At 36.1% G+C, this 20,964-nt stretch overlaps 2 long non-coding RNA genes across 3 annotated transcripts in view; both read left to right on the forward strand.

The window, feature by feature from the left end:
* LOC118012241 overlaps nt 1-20,964 on the forward strand; it is a 344,578-nt gene that overhangs the window by 43,357 nt on the left and 280,257 nt on the right. The window lies entirely within an intron of this gene.
* Nucleotides 1-20,964, forward strand: part of LOC118012242 — a 56,620-nt gene that overhangs the window by 13,592 nt on the left and 22,064 nt on the right. The gene's annotated exons all lie outside the window — the stretch shown is intronic.

Consider the following 20,964-nt stretch of genomic DNA (forward strand, 5'->3'; position numbering starts at 1 on the left):
ATAGAGAGATGAGATGTAGTTCCATGGCCAACACTGGAACACTATCAACATTTAGAGGTTAAGCAGAAGAGGAAAAGACAACAAAGAAGTTTGATGAATAAGGTAGAAGGTAAATAGGAAAAAGTTGGGTCATAGAAACCAAGAAAAGAAAGCATTTCAAAAAGGAGGAAATGATCAACTTATTTTATTTTATTACATTTTATTTTTAAAAAACCACTTTATTGAGGTATGATTAACATACAAAAGCTGTACGTATTTAATGTATACAACTTGATGAACTTGGCGTTAAGTGTTCATCCGTGAAACCATCACCACAATCCATGACATAAACATATCCATTACTCCCAAAAGTTTCCTCCTACCCTTTTATTTATTGATTGATTGGTTGGTTGATAAGAACACTAAACATAAGATCTACCCTATTAGTACATTTTTAAGCATATAATACAGCATTGATAACTATAGGTATTATGCTATACAGATCTCTAGGACTTATTTATCATGTGTAACTGAAACTTAGTACCTTTGGTTAATATTTCCATTTCCTCCTGCTTCCAGCCCCTGTCAATTACCATTCTACTCTGTTTCTATAAGTGACTATTTTAGATTCCTTATATAAGTGGTATCATGCAGTATTTGGTTTTCTGTGTCTGGCCTATTAGCATAATGCCCTCTATCTTCATCCATGTTGTTGGAATTGGCAGGATTTCTTTCTTTTTAAAGACTAAATAATAGGTGTGCCTGGATGGCTCAGTCAGTTAGGTGTCTGCCTTTGGCTCAGGTCATGATTCCAGGGTCCTGGGATTGAGCCCCTCATTGGGCTCCTTCTCAGCAGGGAGCCCGCTTCTCCCTCTGCCTGCCGCTCCCCCCTGCTTGTGCACGCTCTCTCTCTGTCTCTGACAAATAAATAAATAAAATCTTTAAAAAAAAACCCCCAAAAACTTGTCTTTAAGAAAGAAACTATGGAAAATACAAATAGAAGTCCTGATCGAGCCCTGTGTTGGGCTCTTGGCTCAGTGGGGAGTTTACTTCTCCCTCTACTTCTCCCACCTGCTCGTTCTCTCTCTCTCTCTTTCTCTCTCTCTGTGTCTTTCAAATGAATAAATAAAATCTTATTTATTTATTTATTTTTTACTTTATAATAGCCATTCTAACAGATTTGTTGTGGTATTTCATTGTAGTTTTGATTCTCATTTCCCTGATGATTAGTGGTGTTGAACACCTTTTCATGTACCTGTTGGCCATTTCTATGCCTTCTTTGAGGAGATACCTATTCGGGTCCTTTGCCCATTTATTAATCAGCTTATTTGTTCTTTTGCTTTTGAGTTATAGGAATTCCTTATACATTTTGGATATTAGCCCCTTATCAGATATATGGTTTGCAAACATTTTCTCCCATTCTATAGGTTGTCTTTCATTTTGTTAATAGACTAAGTTAAAACTGTCACAAGAGGGCGCCTGGGTGGCTCAGTTGGTTAAGCGACTGCCTTCGGCTCAGGTCATGATCCTGGAGTCCTGGGATTGAGTCCCGCATCGGGCTCCCTGCTCAGCAGGGGGTCTGCTTCTCCCTCTGACCCTCTTCCCTCCGTGCTCTCTGTCTCTCATTCTCTCTGTCTCAAATAAATAAATAAAATCTTTAAAAAAAAAAAACTGTCACAAGAGACAAAGAATGTTATTATATATTAAGAAAAGGGTCAATTCAACAGGAAAATATAACAGTTATAAATATATATGCACACAACTTCAGAGCCCCTAAATATATAAAGCAAACATTGACAGATCTGAAGAGGAAATAGCAATACAATAATAGTAGAAGACTTCAATACCCCACTTCCAATAATGGATAGATCAGACAGAAAATCAATAAGGAACCAGCAGACTTGAACAACATTATAGACCAAATAGATCAAGTATTTTAAATGCAGCCAAAATTTCAAATACAGTCGAGACAGAGAAGTGGTCTCTGACATTGATAGAACAGAGTATTATAGTGACTTTAGCAAGTGGAATGTTAGTGGTGTTGTAGGGATGGAAGTGGTGGGGACTGGTGTGAGTTAAGAAGAACATTAAGACTAGCTGAAAGATATACTTAAAACTTAATCAAAACAAAAAATGGAATATACAACAATCCCACAACAACAATAGCAGGAACAAAACAGAAACAGAGAACTTAAAAAGCAAACGAAAAAACCAAAACAGCAAGATCCAAAACCTTTCTTCACATTAAATACATCTTTGAACTACATTCTAATTTTCCTTTTACCACTTATCTTCCCTCTAGCGTAACCTATATTTCAGCCACTCAGTTTTATCCCCATGTCACTCTAGATTCTACCTTTCCCATTCCAGTAAACTGCTCTCTTAATGGTCATCAGTGACTGCATAATTTTATTTCATTCTCCTCCTAAAACTTTCTCTTCTCTTGATATCCACAACCTTCTATTACATTGTTTCTCCCTTGTAACATTTTTTCTTTCTTTTCTGATTTGTCTCTCTTCTGTCCTTCCCCAGACTGTATTTCACCTTTTCTCCCCTTCAGTTTTTATACATTCTTCCATACTAATTGCCCACTATCTTATGGTTTCAATGACTTCAATTATCCCTTCAGCAGGAGTGATTCATACATTTAAGTCTTAATCCAGTTTCACTTCCAAGCCTCACACCAACATCTCTAACTTTCTTATCAACATCTTCATTTAGATAGCCTGCAAACAGTGTGTTACAGACCTGTTCCTCTTCCAAACTTCTATGCGGTGAAGAAAGCAAGCTTTCATGAAGATAATATTTTTGCATGGAGTTGAAAGTTGTTACAGGATTAAAGTAAATTTTATAGGAATAAGGACTCCTTCGGAAATTTATCTATTTTAGATCTTTAATGTTTAAATGTAAAATAGCTATTAGTAGGAATATTTTATTCCTACTAAATGCTAAGAGCCATGTAGAAACATGCTTTTGTAGAGAAATTAATCAAATGTTTAGTAAGGCATTAATGGTGCAAGGAGGGATTATCGGTATAAATTTTAATTAGTGACAACATACTTCAGAACAGAGTGGAAACATGGTTTGGAATGTCTGATTAAACTCTGAACATTGGGCATTTAGGGCACAGCATTTTCATTGTGTTTTAATGTAAAACACCATAATATATACATATGTATATAGCAAGTAAGTTAATGATTATGATTTTAATAAGTTATAAAATATATTATAAATTATATTTGCCTCAGCACTTTGTTAATATTACATAGATACAGTGGTTATTCAAAGTATTTTTATTAATAGGTAGCAGTTTTGCATTGGCAAAAGAAGATATTTTATTCATATTAAGTTGAAGGCATCCTAATGCAGGAGAAGCTTATGTGATATAAAATTGATTTTTGTTCTTCATTCATTATATCAAATTGAATATGAGCCATGTAATGAAAAAAATGCTTGGGATGAATTTATTTAAATACCCAAAGATGTTATTAATCTGACAAGAGAGGATCCATTTAGCTTTTCTATTACATAAGCCTATTGAGTTCAGGGCTTCAGAGATCTTTTTTTGCATGGTATACAAAGATGAATTCAAACCTAGTAAATGGTGGGTTAAAGGAGGGTAAAGGTGGGTTAAAGGACATAGAAATGCAGAATCAGGAGCCGTTTTAGGGGGAAGTGATATTTAGGAAGCCTTGAAGCATGAGGAGGAGTTCCACAACAGGATATGGGAAAAAGGAGTTCCAGGGAGAGAAAACAGAATGAGGATTGAAGTGGAAACTGAGTGTCTGCATGGACCTGAGATGAATTTAGCTTGATATTTTAATATGAATAAAATATCTGGGTGTGATAAAGATGAAGATAAATTTGGGAAAAATATTATGAATAGATTTGAATACCTGGCTCTGAAGTTTGGACTTTTGGAGATAGTGGACAACCATAACATTCTTGAGTTGGGTGGGAAAATAAAGGGACTCAAGCTTTAGAAAATATAATCTGATAGTGGTGTGTAAACTGCATTGGTAGCTGGAGAGGGAGGAGATGGGTAACTGGTTTCCTTGCAGATGTAGGCTATGTGTCTGGATATTCCACATGGTGAAAATAACTGTACTTTGCTAAGACCTGAAACTCCCATTTCCTATGGCAATTCCACATGAGCTCAACTATGTGCCACATTTTCTCTGTAGAGCCCTTTATAGGCAAATTGTTTTCTTTGTGCCTATTTAACTTCCTGTTAATGACAAACCAACACAGCTTTCATTGGTTTTTAGTTTTCTACTGTTGAAGCCGGGAATTTTACCATCCTCATTTTGCATTTTAGACTAGTGTATGAAAATATTAATTTTCTGGGAATCTTGGTTTTTCTGGTAAGAACAGGGCTTAAGAACCAAGCAGACATGTGTTTGATTTCCATTTCTTGCCCTTATTAGGAAAATCACAATTCCTTAAGCTCTATTTCCTGACTGTGAGGTGGGTAAAATAATACATAATTCAAGGTTTTTGAGAATTGTCAATGAGATAAATTATGTGAAGAATTTAGCGTATTGGCCTGTTCATAAGGATGATCAATTGAGCTCGTTTTCTTCTTCATCTTAATTGACCTTTTGCACAGTTCAGCATTACTGATGATTTCTTTTTTTAACTCTCCTTTCCCTTCTGTAACACCTCCTTTTCTTGGGTCTTGGCACACCCCCCTCTGGCCTCCGCATACTCTGGTCTTTGATTAGCTTTGCCCTCTTCTGTATATTGACCTTTCCTGGAGTCTCTTTCTTTGCCCTCTTCTCTAGGCTGTTCCTCGGTGATCTCTCTAAAGCCCGCAATTTCAACCAATTTCAGTCCAAGTTTTTATGTTTAGTAGAATCTGTACTCTTTAGTTTCATATCCATTTTTCCTACAGCAAGCTGAATGTACACCCCTAGGTATTACGACACAAATATTTGAAACTGAACATGTCCAAAACTTTGTGGGTTATCTTCTTCCCCTCCTGGTGTATTTCTTCTTAAATTCTGAGTAAATGGTATCACTGTTAACTGACTTTTCCTAGGACAAGCCAGTGTCCTAGGAATTTTTCTAGATACTTCCCTCTGCCTTACTTTCTGCTTGTGATCAATTGTTACCTCCTAAATTGTTTTCAATATGCCTTTTTTTTTTTTTTTCTGAAAGGGCTGTATTTCAGGCCCTCTTTTCATAGATTACTATAATATCCTTCTGACAGGTTCACCTGCCTCCTATCTTTTTCCTCTGCAAATTATTTTAGAGTCTTTTTCTCAAGTACAAATGTTATCCCCATATTCATCAGGGTAAAACTCAAACTTCTTATCCTGATGTACAAGACTGCTAGTGGTCAGACCGTGCCTACTTCTTCGGCCTCATCTGTCTCACTAAACTATTGCATACCTCAGGGTACAATATTAAAATGTTTTTGCAGAGACTGTTTTCTCTATTTAGCATGACCTTCCCTATCTTGTCTTCAAGTCTTTACATATGCTTTAAGCTTTCAGCTCCAAATCAACTCATTTAATATTCAGAAATTCTTATTAAGCATCAGTTATGTGCCAGGCACTGTGCTAGTCAATCCTTTGTGAATAATTCTTTTACTACCAGGCACTTTTCATTCTGCCCTGTGCACATCTCCATTATCAAATTGAATTGTCAAGATCTGTATATTTATCTGCCTCTTTTACTGAACCGTGTGCTCCCAGAGGGCAGGAAATTTGTCTTATTCTTCTAGGTGTCATTAGCTCTTGACACAGTCATAGATAATCATTAACTGTTGGACAAATAAATGAATGGTTATTTTAAGCAAAATGTTAATAACATTTCTTAGGGATATTTGGAACAACATCATTTTCCTTGAGCTTAGTAGAACACAAATACTGTTTCCTGAAATTCTAAACCTACTGGGCTAGAAAATGAGTGTTTTAAAATAGATGGAACACCTCAGCATTCTAGTTAATTGGCGTGAATAATTTCTGACAGAAGGTTGAACATCAAATAGCTATCTACTTTGCTTCTCTTTTGTATTTATCATATATATTTTCATAGAAATTAGCAATAAACCAAAGAGATGTTTACTCACAGATACCATTGCTTTTCATTTGGGGGTGGATAATGAAACTAAGAAGGCAGGCAGAGTTTCCAGGGAGCAATTGATGTTGATGTTTTGTGCTACCATGTGGATATTCTAAAAAAAGAAGAGGCTCTAAACTATCATTACATACCTAATAGTTACAAGCAAGGACCATGCGGATCAATGATTCTTTAATGAAATGCCGTGTAGCTCACACTGTCACTATCTTATTCTTAAAAATAAGAAGCAATAATGAACTATTGAATTCATGGGCAAGGAGTGCTATTTGGATGGTATAACCCTAACTCCTCATTTTATAAATGAGGGAATGGAGGGCCAGCAATGCTAAAGTATTAATTTGAGGTGACAAAGCTAACCAGTGTTAGAGGGAGGATAGAAGTCAGACATCCTAACTAAGATTTCTTCCAACTGTTTTAAGTTCTGGCAGAAGATCATACTCTGAACCATATGGGAGCAAGGTTGACATTATATTCATTTTAAATAGGTACATTAATCAGTCATTAATTCTATGTATACATTTATTACTCATATGGTTAATTATGTGTCAAGTAGCTCATGGTTGATATTAATTTTATATCATAAACCAAGATTTCACAGATATTATTCATTTATTTATATTTTTTCCTTCATTAGCTCTTGAACAAATTAAGATAATGTCAAGTTTCCCTCCAACTCTGGACAGATAAATGTGATTTATAGTGCCTAATGTAGTTACTGACTTCAGGCCCTATGGAATGTCAAGTCTAGATTCCAGGTTTTATATTTCCTATACTTTCTAGAAAAGTCATTGGGTGAGTTTGTAACAGATGGTCAGATCCTCAGGAGCTCTGGATTAGAACTTGCCTGGGAAATTATATGATAGGAAGGCTGCCTGATGGTCTGGGAGTGGATGAAGATGGGGAGAGAGCAAGATGGGTGGGGAAAGAGCAGTTGAACAGAAGAACTAAAGAGAAAAAAAAGAAAAGCAAGGGCAGTATTTAAGGAAGAAAGGAAAGAAGCAAGAAGGTGAGGCAGGAAAGTTAGACCCAGAAAGGTGAATTGAATTCCTGCCTGTTATGGTAAGATAGTGTGCTAGTAAACTTCAATTATCTCATTTAATCTCACAACTTCAGGACATATCCCATTTTACAGGTGAGGGAATGAGACACAGTGGGGTGAAGTTATGTGTCTAAGCTATCTACTTAGTAATTGTCAGAACTAGGATCAAACCCAGACTTAGTATCTTCTCTTAAGGAAGGAGGAAAAGCTCATGAAATGCTTCTCAGGTGCTAGTTCACAGCTTGAAAATGTAATCCTTCCTTCTAAGCTAATCCAAATTGCCCTATAGTACCTGCCCTTAGGAATTTAAATGGTTTCTTACAGAGGGCCCTGGAGAAAAGTCCGGAATGGTTTGAAGATTGAAAGATGGGAGGGAATTCTTCCATTCGTATATTAGCAGGAGCTTAAGAGTGAGAAAGTTGAAATAGTAGAAATGACAATAATGTTGGACCTCCCAGAAATGATGGAGTAATGGTTTTCCTTCTTTGGGTGCAAAAATCTGCACATAAACAGAATGGAAACTCATCTCCAAATGGGATAGAGGGTGTGTGTGTGTGTGTCTCTGTGTGTGTCTGTGTGTGTCTCTGTGTGTGTGTCTCTGTGTGTGTCTGTGTGTGTGTGTCTGTGTGTGTGTCTGTGGTAGTGGTCCTATTTATAAAACTGTGTTGGGATTTGAAGCCTTATATGATTAGGATTGTAATTATACCTTAGATCTTGATTGTTCCAAAGTAGGGTGTAACTTGGGAAGAAGATTAGTAGCAGATTAAATTGCATTGTACACATTTAAACACATCCAAATGCCCAACACCTGCATTAAAAAAATTTAAATTATAACTTACAGTATTTTTAAAAAAAGAATAATGTATTATTTTCATAAGAATGGAACAGTTTCATTACATATAAAGAACTAAATATGGAAAATTACAAGGAAGAAAGTAAAAAACCAGCCATTATTTGACAGAACAATCACTTTAAATATTTGCTGAATAGCACTGAATATATCTATGTGTGTATATGTAGATAGAAGGATAGGTAAAAATAATCTTGGAGCAGATGGGATAATTCTCTACTTGTAATGTTTAATTAAAATATAACATCTCATATACATTTAGTAAAAAAATTTAACTTCAGATTAAATATTTGTTTTTAATAACGAAGTCATATTAGGCCTTGAAGTATCTCTCTAGAACTATTCTAAAAAATTTAAGAGATTAGGTCATTGCATTTTGTGAAGTATATTTTTTCAACGTTAGAGGGTAGCTACAGACTGTCAGCCACAAATAAAGACATTAGCATATTTAGACTTTTTTTCCTATTCTTCATTTCCCTTTTATCTGGTTCCTTCAGACATTCCTGAACTGATTTTACTTTTTTTTTTTTTTAAAGATTCTATTTATTTATTTGACAGAGAGAGACACAGAGAGAGAGGGAACACAACCAGGGGGAGCGGCAGGCAGAGGGAGAAGCAGACTCCCCTCAGAGCAGGGAGCCTGATGCGGGGCTTGATCTCAGGACCCTGGGATCATGACCTGAGCTGAAGGCAGACGCTTAACCACTGAGCCACCCAGGCGCCCCTGAACTGATTTTACTTCTGCTGTATTTTTTAAACAACTTTAAATTTCTGCTTCTTGCTATAGTTTATGTATTTTTGCAAGCCACTCTTGTTCACAATAGGAACAAGGCAAAGTATAACTAAATCACAGATAAATATGAAGTATTACAATTTATTATAATTCAGAATGTTGATAATCCTGACTCATGATTTACCAGTAATTTTTCTGTGTAAAGGTTTCTTCTGACATATCTAAATTACTGAAGGCAAGTTTAGAATAACACAGAAGTCTCTCTTTTTAAATCAGTATTCACCTATTCACTAATAAGTCCCATCATAAATTGTTGTGTCTCAATTTACCATTTATGAGTAGTAGGAAAAAATTTTGCCTTTCTTTGCTTTGGTATTGAAATTATGTGTTCTAGTATAGTGAGGCCATGAGGTGAGTGACTTACGGCTTACTATTTTTTAAATTATAGGTTGTTAAGATTTGTCAGGATCAGGTACTAAAAATGAGTTATTTTTCACATATCAAAATCTAAGTTGAAACACTGGCTTGCTTGTTAAGATTAATTAACTAGAGGTAATACTTTCACATTGGCTCATTAATAGAAGAAAAATTGGCTCACTCTAATCACTCACAGAATTTCAGTAGAAAAGTTAATGATGAATGTAAGCAAACCTCATATAAATACAACCCTTTTACTGTTTAGGAAAAAAATAAAACATGTTTTTTTTCGCCTCCAAGGTAGAGATAATTACCTAGTGTGCAATTCTCCTGCAGCTGTTTTCTCATCTTTATATGACCTCTCTTTCCTAGTGTTAGAAATAAGAAAATAAACTGTTTCTGATCTTGTATGGTTGAGCAGTGTTGGATGTATAGTGGAATTAGGATAATAATAATAATAGTGGAATTAGGATACACTGTGTGTCCTAATTCCACTATTTGAACTTGGACAAGTTTCTTAGCCCTATGAGATTTGAACTTGGACAAGTTTCTTAGCCCTATGAGCCTCAGTTTCATCTGAAAAAATGATGGAGGTGAACTAGTGGGTCTGTTAAGTGTAAATTTTTATTCTTAAGAAGAACTTAAATAAGCTCATTCTTAAATGAGCTATGTTGAAATATAAGAGCTCTTGGTTGTTCCTTGTGTCAAGTTGCAATGCAACAATTTCAAAACATTCTTCTTTTTTTAAAAGATTTTATTTATTTATTTGAGAGAGAGAATGAGAGACAGCACGAGAGGGAAGAGGGTCAGAGGGAGAAGCAGACCCCCCGCCGAGTAGGGGGCCCGATGCGGGACTCAATCCTGGGACTCCAGGATCATGACCTAAGCCGAAGGCAGTTGCTTAACCAACTGAGCCACCCAGGCGCCCTCAAAACATTCTGAAACAAAAATATATTGACTTGCTTTGACTTGAGCTTTAAGTGGTTTTGTGGAATTGAGTGCCCAATCTTAACACAGAGGGTCATCACTGATGATGTTTCTGTGATCAGCACCACATTGCATCACAGAAGCCTCTGGTACTTCAGTCTATCGGATTGACGGTTAGCCTTTTCCAATTCCCACTATGGTGGGAGCAGGTGAAGCATTAATTGGGGTGAAAAGGAGAATCTAGTTATTTGATAAAACAATAATCATATGCCTGGCCACTTCATAATTGGTACAAATCCTGGGACTTTCAGTTAGGGTACAAAACCAACAAAACCAAGTATTTTCTACCAACTTTTAGTATAATGTTATTGTTGCAACTTTTTTTTAGCAATGATAAAGCATGTGTCATTTTTTTATTATGGTTATTAATTAAGTCCCATATATCTTGTAGTTTATGAAATTTCTTTATAGAACTGTCAGTAGGTTGAGTGTAAATATAAGTTTTACAGTGTTGAGTTTTCTTTCTTTTTTTTGGTGCAAAAAGGTGTTTTTATTAAAGGGAATAGGACCCATGGGCAGAAAGAGCTGCTGTGACTGTGAGGAGCAATTAGATTATATACTTTTAAGTTGCGGTGGGGGGTAGAGATAACGAAAGTCTCTAGAGAGATTTCCATCTGTTAAGAGGGAGGATCCTGGAGGTCTGGCTACAGTGTTGAGTTTTCATATATATATTCTGTGTCTTCATATATATTTCAGTAAGAATATTGTGTTATGCTCTCCTCCTTAGATTTTTTTTTTTTTTAAAGATTTTATTTATTTGACAGAGAGAGACACAGCGAAAGAGGGAACACAAGCAGAGGGAGTGGGAGAGAGAGAAGCAGGCTTCCCGCCGAGCAGGGAGCCCGATGTGGGGCTCGATCCCAGCACCCTGGGATCATGACCCAAGCCGAAGGCAGACGCTTAACGACTGAGCCACCCAGGTGCCCCCCTCCTTAGATGTTTTATATGTAGAAAACTAACGTAGAGTTTTCTAGTTAGATGCCATCTTAATCACAAAATCAAATCCATGAGTCTTAATTTCTCTCACTAGGTAGAAAATGTCAGACCAGATCATCTTTAAAGATCCCTTAACTCCAAACTACTGTATTTGTTTAATTTGTGCTCAGAGTAATTGAGCCGTCTTTATTTTTTCAATTAGTAATAATGTTACTCATTCTGGGTTTATCCATACTACTGGATGTACATGCTCTGTGCTTGTAACCACTTTAAGATTGCTTTAGAGATGTTAGTAGATGGATACAATTAGATGTAAACCATTTAAAATGATTGAAAATTACATGTAGTTAAGTCATTTTTAGAAAAAGAGTCTTTAAAAGTTCCATTCATCATCTGAGTTTAGCAGCCATGGTTCTTGTGTCTAGTTTGGGATTTCAGTTCTTTAATTCACTACTCATCTTGAGACTGAATATTATGCCCAATAAGAGTTATGTGTTTGTTTCTTCACCGAAAACTGTGACAGCTTCTTCTGGCAATCTTAGTGCAAAGTGATTTCAAAATAATGTTTAGTCTGGAAAGTGTTGTTCTCCCCTGCCTGGCAAGTGATGAAACGTGGGCATGTTGCTTCCTGCTGTTGCATTGCTTCCACAGAGCACCATCATTGTGAATAAGAGAAGGATTAATGAAAATGGTGAAATCTGCATCTCATTTCAGGGATTACTTTTTCAAATCCAGTCTTTGTTCCAGAAGCTTAATATTTTTTTCTGATTCTTTTCGTTGACAAAGCAGTGGTATGTGGCATAGTCAAAGAGCACAGATTGTTTTGAGTCCACCTTAAAACTCTACCTCTGGTGCTCATTTTCTCCCTTTGTAAAATTTTGTAATATATGTAATTTTTGAAAGATGGCATAGTACTTATGAGGAAGGGCTCTTAGATTAGACAGGCTGATTTTGAAATTTGGCTCCAACCCTTAGGAACTGTATGATTCCGTTTCCTTTACTTAGTCTAAGACTCAATTATTTCAATGGTAAAAATGCGGTTAGTAGTACTTTATGTACTTGTTCTGAGCGTTAAATTAGATAGTCCATGTAAAATATTTTGTACAGTGCCTGGTACAAATACATATTTATTAACTGTTGGCTATTATTATTAACTTTTACTAAATACAATGCAGAGCCACGTAGGAAGCACTCAAGCTATTATGTCTGAACATGTAGGAGGCTCAGTAGGTGCACTCTTAAGCAGTAATTGTAGTTAGTCTCTTTTCTTTGTATATCTATTATCTAATATGTTCTGAGAAGAGATTCCTGATAGGACATCTATTTAGGCATTAAATTATGGTAGAGGTGATTCATGTTTGGGCTGTTCTACTTTTCCACTTCACTGGATTCTGTGTGGTTTTCCTGAAATTAAATTGCCTTTTTTATTTCCAACTGCCCACCAGGTTGCTGTCTGGTGCCAGTATTTCTTAACCAAGAAATAGTCTTTATTCTGATGAAGGAAGAACCTTAAAATTCTGTAGCAGGTTTTTTATCTGGGACATTTAACAAAGTCTAATTGCAAAGGACATACGGTACTGATTTCACTAGTAGTATAGATCTGAGAACAACTGTAATGTAATAAAGAGAGCACTTCCTTGTTTTTCCTAGAAAATGAATGCAGTGTATGGGCAAACTTTTCCCTGAGTGGTGGGTGATTTCAGTTATTTAAAGCAAATGTTTTTCTGTAGAATATACACAATAGTAACCAGTAATACAGATAAACAACCCACAATTTTGCTTATTTATTTCGTAGACTAATAGGTTTTTTTTAAAAGGTAAGATGTGGTATAATATGTTTTTGGAAGGAATGTTTATCAGAACAGTTCCTCTTATTATCAAATTAATGTGGTAAGTTAACTTTTTTTCCTAAGGCAAGATAATTAAAATTTTCACAGTGTGTATGTATGTGTATATATATAATACATTAGAAAACATGAGGATTTGAGTTTTATTTATTTATTAAATATTTTATTTATTTATTTGACAGAGAGAGAGAGAGAGAGAGAGCGCAAACACAAGCAGGGGGAGCAGCAGAGGGAGAAGCAGGCTTCCCGCGGAGCCGGAAGCCCCACTCTGAACTCGTTCCCAGAACTTTGGGATCATGACCTGAGCCAAAGGCAGATGCTTAACCAGTTGAGCCAACCAGATACCTCGAGGTTTTGACTTTTAAAAATGTGTCATTATCCGTTTTTTCAATTTTCACTATTAATGTGAGCCTACAGTGTTGTATATACTGTCATTACACTATATTATAGCAGAGATTGATAGCATTACTGCTGGGTTAGAGATACAAATAATCACATTTTTTGATCTGTGTACATAGACAGAAACATAAACACACATACACTCACATATTTATATATGTAAAACTTTCTTTAACTCAATTTTTTTTTGGGAAAAGTCCCTATAAGCTAATCTAGTGAGAGGGGCAAACCTAGAAAGAGAGTTTGCTTGAGCTCAGGACTGCCAGTCCCACAGTCTTATACTTAAAGGGTCACCTCCTCCATCTTCTGCCCTCCAACTCATCCTTTCTTTTTGCTTTTCTTTGGGAAGATATATAGGTTTATGACATACAGGCGGGCAGAAGAACACTTTATCATGATTATAGGATTCTTCTCAAACCCTGATTCTGTTGCTTAGTGGGCTAAGTGAGACCATGTTGAGGATCCTTTATATCAAAAGGATATAGACTCCATCCTAAGATCAAAGTGACTTCTATGTTGTGTTTATCCTAAGTGTGATGGTCAGGTAGAAGATGTAGGGCTGCTGGATGACCTCTAAGACTTGGAGCAGAATCGGCTCAGGTGCCTTACCAGAGACCTTTTTAGGGGTTGTAGCTCCCAAGTGGCAGTTGATTCTTCTGCAGCTGCATGGGAGTACATAATCAGAGGCTCCAAAAGGGAGCTGGGAAAGGAACACCTAGATAGGTCCAGACCTTTAACTTCTGTACTCATGACTGTGATTATCACATCCTGTAGTACTGAGATCCATCCAAATGTGCTTGCTTTTCACACTGACCCTTCCTAGAGGAAGGTCTAGGGAAGGGAAGGGGCAAAGAGAGGGTCTTAAGATCTTTTCTGTAATCTCTAAGCCTTTGACATCCTTTTATGCATTCTGTTCTATTTTGTAACTCTGGAGATTTCCCCTGCAAATACTCTTTTAAAAGTCTAATGATATATTTGATATCATACATTTATCATCATGACTTTGATGTATAAAAGTGAGCTTTTAAAGACTTTATTATTAAAGATAAATCATTTTCTGAAAAAAGGAGAAAAATAGAGTAGTTGTTTATCTCTTTTAAATACTATAGATTTGTTCACTTATTCCCTTACTTCTTGGTATTATAAAAATGAGAAGATCCTGCAGTGTTCATGTTAATCTCTCATGGTTTCTCTTGTGCCCTAGATTGTAGAATAAAATTTATCTTCTGTTTTAGATACATACAGAGTTATCTCTCTGGTCTTGGAACGTATTGTTATTTCCCAGGGCAATAAATCAAGGAGGCTGACTGAAAGCTCTAAAATAACTAAATAACCAAGTTGTTGAGTCACTAACAAGCATATGCAATTCATCACTTAAATGATACATGCCACAACAGGTAAGACTTTGTGAATGATGTGCTATTGCCCTCTTTTTATTTATTTATTTATTTTTAGTTGTATCGGGTAAGTCTCTAGGGCAGAGAATATGAAGAGGGGGATATAAAAGGGAGAAAAATAAAAAAGGAAAGCTTTATATTATTGATTTAAGAGGATAACAATTTGTTGTTTATAGAGCTAGAAGGGGACATTCAGGCATTAGCTCTTTATAATATAGCACTGTGACTGTCCTAAGGATGCTATTTTAACCAAGGGTTAAGAATAACACTTTTAACTGCTATTAATAAAGCACATGTGGGGCGCCTGGGTGGCTCAGTTGGGTAAGCCTCTGCCTTTGGCTCAGGTAATGATCTCTGGTTTTGGGGTCCAGCTGCATCTGGCTTCCTGCTCAGTGGGGAGTCTGCTTCTCTCTCTCTCCCTCTGCCCCTCCCCCCTGCTTGTGTGCGCGCTCTCTGTCTCTCAAGTAAATAAATAAAATCTTAAAAAAAAAATAAAGCACATGTGATGTCTGTTTTAATACATCTTAAAGAATTCACCTAAGCCAATTGTTCTCAAACTTTGATTTGCATATACATCAAAGCAAGGCTGTTTAAAACTCAGATTCTCAGGCTCCCTCTTAAGATTCTGATTCACTCCTGGGGTGGGTTCCAGAAGCTGTGTTTTAAACTAGCATCCATGAGATTCAGTGTGGGTGGTTGGCACATTTCTTTCTCCTCTGAGTCCTGCCAGAACTTTGGAATGTCTGAAAAACAGGACAGTTGTTCTTAACAAAGTATAAGTAATTACTATAAAATAATATCAACTTAAAGCTTGGTACCATCTCCTACTTACTATTAAATCCTGGTGTTGTGATTGCTTGTGTAACTTTGATGGTGTCCTGTTTGAGGCATCTTGCTATTCCTGTTGTTTGTGCCTGGGGGTCTGTTTTTGTTACTTAGAAACAGAAATCAATTGTGGTTAACTTAAGCCAAGAAAGAACTCTATTCAAAATCTTTTTCAAGCTCACAGAATTGTTGGGAGTCTGAAGGACCAATTTTGGAAAAGGAGCAGGACTCAAGGCAGTTGTGGGTGGGGCTGCGGAGACCTGTCAGGAAGACCCACCTGTGAGGCTGCCATGCAGGAAGAGTTTGGGCCATGTCCTGCAGTTGCCCATGCTGCTGAGAAGAACATCAGTGCAAACGTGGCTGTCGGACTTGCTCAAGAGTCAAAGTTCGGGGGAGAGTTTTTGCAATTTGTTCTGCTCCCCATTCCCTGGCTTCTGATATGGACAGGAAGGAAATCCTAAAAGCAGACTTTTGAGACTGTTTTGAAGACTTACATAAAACATCAGAGAGTTACTGATCTCTGCAGTTTTATTTCTTATAGTGATGCTGATGAGAAAGCATAGATATCAACTATATGATTTATTATTCAAGCTGACTAGTACAGAGTCAGTGGAAAAAGCAAAAGGTCATCTGTGTCCAGAAACTCAACGTTTAAATTAATTAATTAATTAATTTGTAAAGACTTACTTATTTTAGAGAGAGGGGGAGAAAGAGAGAGAGAGGGGGAGAAAGAGAGAGAGAATGTGCATGTGAGTGGAAGAAGGGCAGAGGGAGAGGGAGAGAATCTCAAGCAGACTCTCTGCTGAGCATGGAGCTGGACATCAGGCTCGATCTCACAACCCTGAGAAAATGACCTGAGCCAAAACCATGGGTTGCTTAAGCTGATACTTAACGACTGAGCCACCCAGTAGCCTCCAGCAACTCAGCTTTTAATATTTTTCTTCATGACGTTATTCAAAACAGAATTTCTCCTGTTTTAAGATATATATTGATGTAGGTTTTTTTCCATTCTTTTATATCTGTGTGTTTTAATAAGCATACAATGCTTAAAATGACTTATATGCAAGGAAAATGAATACATTACTAGCATGTGACATATTTATTTTGTTATTTCATACACTTCTCTGGATAGTACTGAATGTATTTATCCTAGTTGAAGAAGCTTGATCTTTTTCTTTATTTTTATTTTTTACTTTTTATTTTATTTTATTTTTTTAACATTTTTACTGGCTAAATGCTGGTATACATTTTTATATATATATATTTTAAGATTTTATTTATTTATTTGACAGAGACATACAGCAAGAGAGGGAACACAAGCAGGGGAAGTGGGAGAGGGAGAAGCAGGCTTCGCACTGAGCAGGGAGCTCAATGCGGGACTCGATCCCGGAACCCTGGATCATGACCTGAGCCGAAGGCAGACGCTTAACGACTGAGCCACCCAGGCACCCCAAGAAGCATGATCTTATGCTATCACTAAAAGTGTATGACTACTTTTTTTTTTTACTTATTCCTTATATATAAATACACCATTCAATTTATGAAATACACATTTAGATGACAAAGTTTGTTATCATTTGTTAAACAGAAAACCATTTCAAAATTTTAAGCCTTGTTAATTTTGGGGGGGAACTATTTCTTGACTGAGACAATATTGGATGCATGAAATAATTGAATAGTTTTTGGTTGATTGAAAGCTGCAAGTTCCTTAAGATCTCTGTTTAGCTTTATATAGGAAAGTAAGCACTCCCTAAGGACTTCTGCTTATTCTTACTATTTTTCTTCAATGTCCAGAGCTATGCAATGTGGCCGTACCCGGTTTCCAGTTAATCTCTGTCCTCTTCCCTGTCCAAGAGGCAATCATTATGATTGTGATCAAATTATGATCACATTTATTATGAATTAGCTTTGCTTTTCTAGACCTTCATGTAGGAGGAATCATATATTATCTTTTGGATAAGGCTCTTTCACTTAGTATAATATTTTTGAAATTTATCTATGTTGTTGTGGATATCAGTAATTTGTTCCTTTATAGTTAGTAGTGTCCATTCTATGGATGCACCACAGTTTGCTTATGTGAACACTCGGACTGTTACCAGTCTTTGGCTATTACCAATGAAGTTACAATGAAAATTCTTATATAAGGCTTTGTGTGGACAGTGGATTTCTTTCCCATTGGATTTCAGGAGGATGGGAAGCAGCATTAGGTAGCTTGTATTGTAGCCATACTTTAAAACTATGTGTATTTCTGCAAAGGCTTACTCATTGTGATGCAAGTCTGTTTCAGCCTGATCTCAGGAACTAGGAAGTCAGTCCTCAATGAGACTAATGTGTTACGCTCTACTCTGAGAGAACGTAACTTTTAGGTTCTCTGGGAAGCAATGCTGAGACAGTGAGGATTGCAAAGGGTTTGTTTTACTTAGGGCTGCCATAACAAAATACCATAGGGTAGGTGGCTTAAACAACAGAGATTTAGTTTCTTCGGTTCTCGAAGTCAGAAGTCCAAGATCAAGGTGCCAGCATGTTTGTTTTCTCCTGAGGCCTCTCCTTCACTTGCAAATGGATGTCTTTTTACTATGTCCTTACATGGCCTTTTCGCCATACACACACAACCCTGGGGTCTCTTCCTCTTCTTATAAGGACATCAGTCCTATTGGATTAGGGTCCCATCCTTATGACCTTATTTAACTATAATTACTTCCTTAAAGGTCCTCCTTATTTCCAAAGACAGTCATATTTAGGATTAGTTCTTCAACTTCTGAATTTTGGGGAGACACAAGTCACAATTCAATCCAGAACAAGCTTTATTGAGAGGTTAACACCTGTAGAAGATAAAAGGGAAAGAAGCATTAATTAGGCAAGGAAAGCTTTCAAGCTATGATATAAGTCTATGAAAGGAAGGAAGCAGAAGATGGTGGGGAAAAGCATCAGCCAGTAATATAGATCTTAGGAAGCTCAATGGAGAACTTTGAGGCTAATGCTTGCCCTTGAGGACCTTCAATTAGGAGGAAATGGCTGGAACCTAGTACCTCTGCTGAGGTCTTTGGCTGAAGGCTTTGTGGGAAGAATGTAGGCTTTAAGTTATAAAATATATCCATTTTATACCCTGATGGTTACCTTGCTTATGTGACATTTTCCCCTGTAAATCTATAGATCCTTTGATTACCATAAATAATCCCAAATCATTCTCCTCAGAATATTCCATAGATAAGGACTAGTCTTCTATCAAATATGATTATTCTATTTTGTAGGCAGTCTAATTACCAACATTTTATAAGATCATTAGACCCGGACACATGCCTTCTTTCCCCAGGAGAATTGCTGCTCTCCTACCAAAGAGGAGGGAAATAAATCACAGTCCAGTTGCTTTAACTTCCTTCTCCCCAGTAGATTGTCTAATACTTAAAATCCAGTTCATATTATTACCTTATGCTTAGAAAAGACAAGTTCATAAGATAGAAAGTAAATTAGTGGTTTCCTTGGACTGGGAGTGGGAAAAGGGCTTAACTTCCTGGACATAAGAGATCTTATTGGTTGGATGAAAATCTACCAAAACTAATTTTTGATGATGGTTATACCACTTGGTGAAATTACTAAGATCACTGAATTGTAAACTTGAAATGAGTGAATTTTACTACATGTAAAATCATGAAGTTGTTAAAAAAATGAATGCTGAAAGTAAAACACAATGAGATAAAAATATGTCAGATTTGGGAGAAAAAACCTATCTGAAGAGCATGTTTAATTAGTGCAATTCAGTATATAAACCTTGTAATCACAAGTTTGCTTAATAAACAGTTTTATCTTAAGATAATTCAGTCCAATTATATTATTATATACTCTATAATTTATAGGATAAATAATTTTCTTTATCAAAAAAAGTTATGTAAAATTGAAACTAGGGTTCCAATTTCTTTCCCTTTCCATCCCAAATAAACAATGATGGGGATATAGTAATTTGAAAATCATGAAAGTAGGTCATTTTGAGAAAAATTATAACAGGTATAAATCGCCTCTGAAATTCAAATTATAGCAATGAGAGATGTTTGGTATGTCATGATATACAATGGATTGAGGAAATGCTCTGGAAGTGTTCCAAATACATACATATGGCATATATTTGAATCCTACACTGAGAGGCTGTTCTGCATTGATGATAATAAATTGGATTGGTTAAATAATTAAACTGTGAGTTTTTTGGAGGTGAAAGACATTGTTTTCATGGCATGTTTTACTTGTACTGTTCTGTATATATTTAATAATAGTACATTACTGAGCCAAATTCTTAAAGTAATTCAATTATAGTAAATGATAATACTCAACTAAGAGAGTCATTAATCACTTTTAATCTATCTCTTGCAGGCATAGGATTCTTTTTAGGGCATAGACTTTGTAATGATTTAGTTTTAGGCAATCATGTACAAGTATATTTAGTTTTAATAATTCATGAAGTACTAAAATATTGAACAACTTTAATCAGATCCACAATAAATTTATTAGCTGGAAAAATATAGCATAGATTCACATATTTTAATTTGAGACTGTAAAGTTTATGATATGGTAAATGTTTAGAATGAAAATTTTTCATTCACCGTTAGAATTTGTAGGCCTCAGGAGTAGTCTAGAGATGCCCTGTTCTTTATTACTTCTCCATTCATCTCTAGTATCAAAAAACATTTTTGTGGCACTGGGAATTTTTTTTTCCTATTCACTGGCTTGCTATATCATCCTCTTTATTATTCTTATTCTTATTATTACTATTATTATTATTATTAGTTTATGCCATTCCAGAATATTGGCTTCAGGTTTTTCCCCTTTGTCTCTTTTTCTCAAGGTTTGAGATAGGCACCAGGACCTTATTTCCTAAGCCTTCTGATGTTCTTCACTGGCTTTAGGGTCCAGGAAGGAGCATTGGCAGGATCACCTGCATTAATTGTCTCCTAGTCTCTCTGCGATCCACTTGGACTTAGTTGTTCTGCCTTTTGGTACTGAATGTTTGAGAGAAACTAGAGTTTGGGGCTATAATAAAATGCATGGATACATCTGTACACATAAAAAGATATCAATTTATGATTACTTGCAAGGCTTGATTGCTGGGTATCTATGGGTTCCCCTGTTCTTTTATTTTTTGCTTGGGGATGTTTAAACCTCTAATGGACCTTAAATAAATCTTCATCATGGGCATAGTTATCTCCAACCAAGTGTATTGGAGGGTAAAATCCTTCAATAAAAAATGAAGAGATCCTTTGTTATGTGGGCAATTAAAAAAGAAACCAACTTAGCTCAAGATATAGAAAAATATACTGATTCAGGAAGGAATATATATATATTTCTTTTCTTTTTTTTTTTTAAGAGAGGGATGGAGAGGGGCAGAGGGAGAGGAAGAGAGAATCTTAAGCAGGCTTCATGCCCAGCATGGAGTGCGATCTGGGGCTGGATCTCACCCCTTCTGTTGGGTATCAGGAGCT

This window comes from Mirounga leonina, unplaced genomic scaffold (genome assembly GCF_011800145.1).
Source record: "Mirounga leonina isolate KUSES-001 unplaced genomic scaffold, KU_Mleo_1.0 Mir_151, whole genome shotgun sequence".
NCBI classification, from domain to species: domain Eukaryota; kingdom Metazoa; phylum Chordata; class Mammalia; order Carnivora; family Phocidae; genus Mirounga; species Mirounga leonina.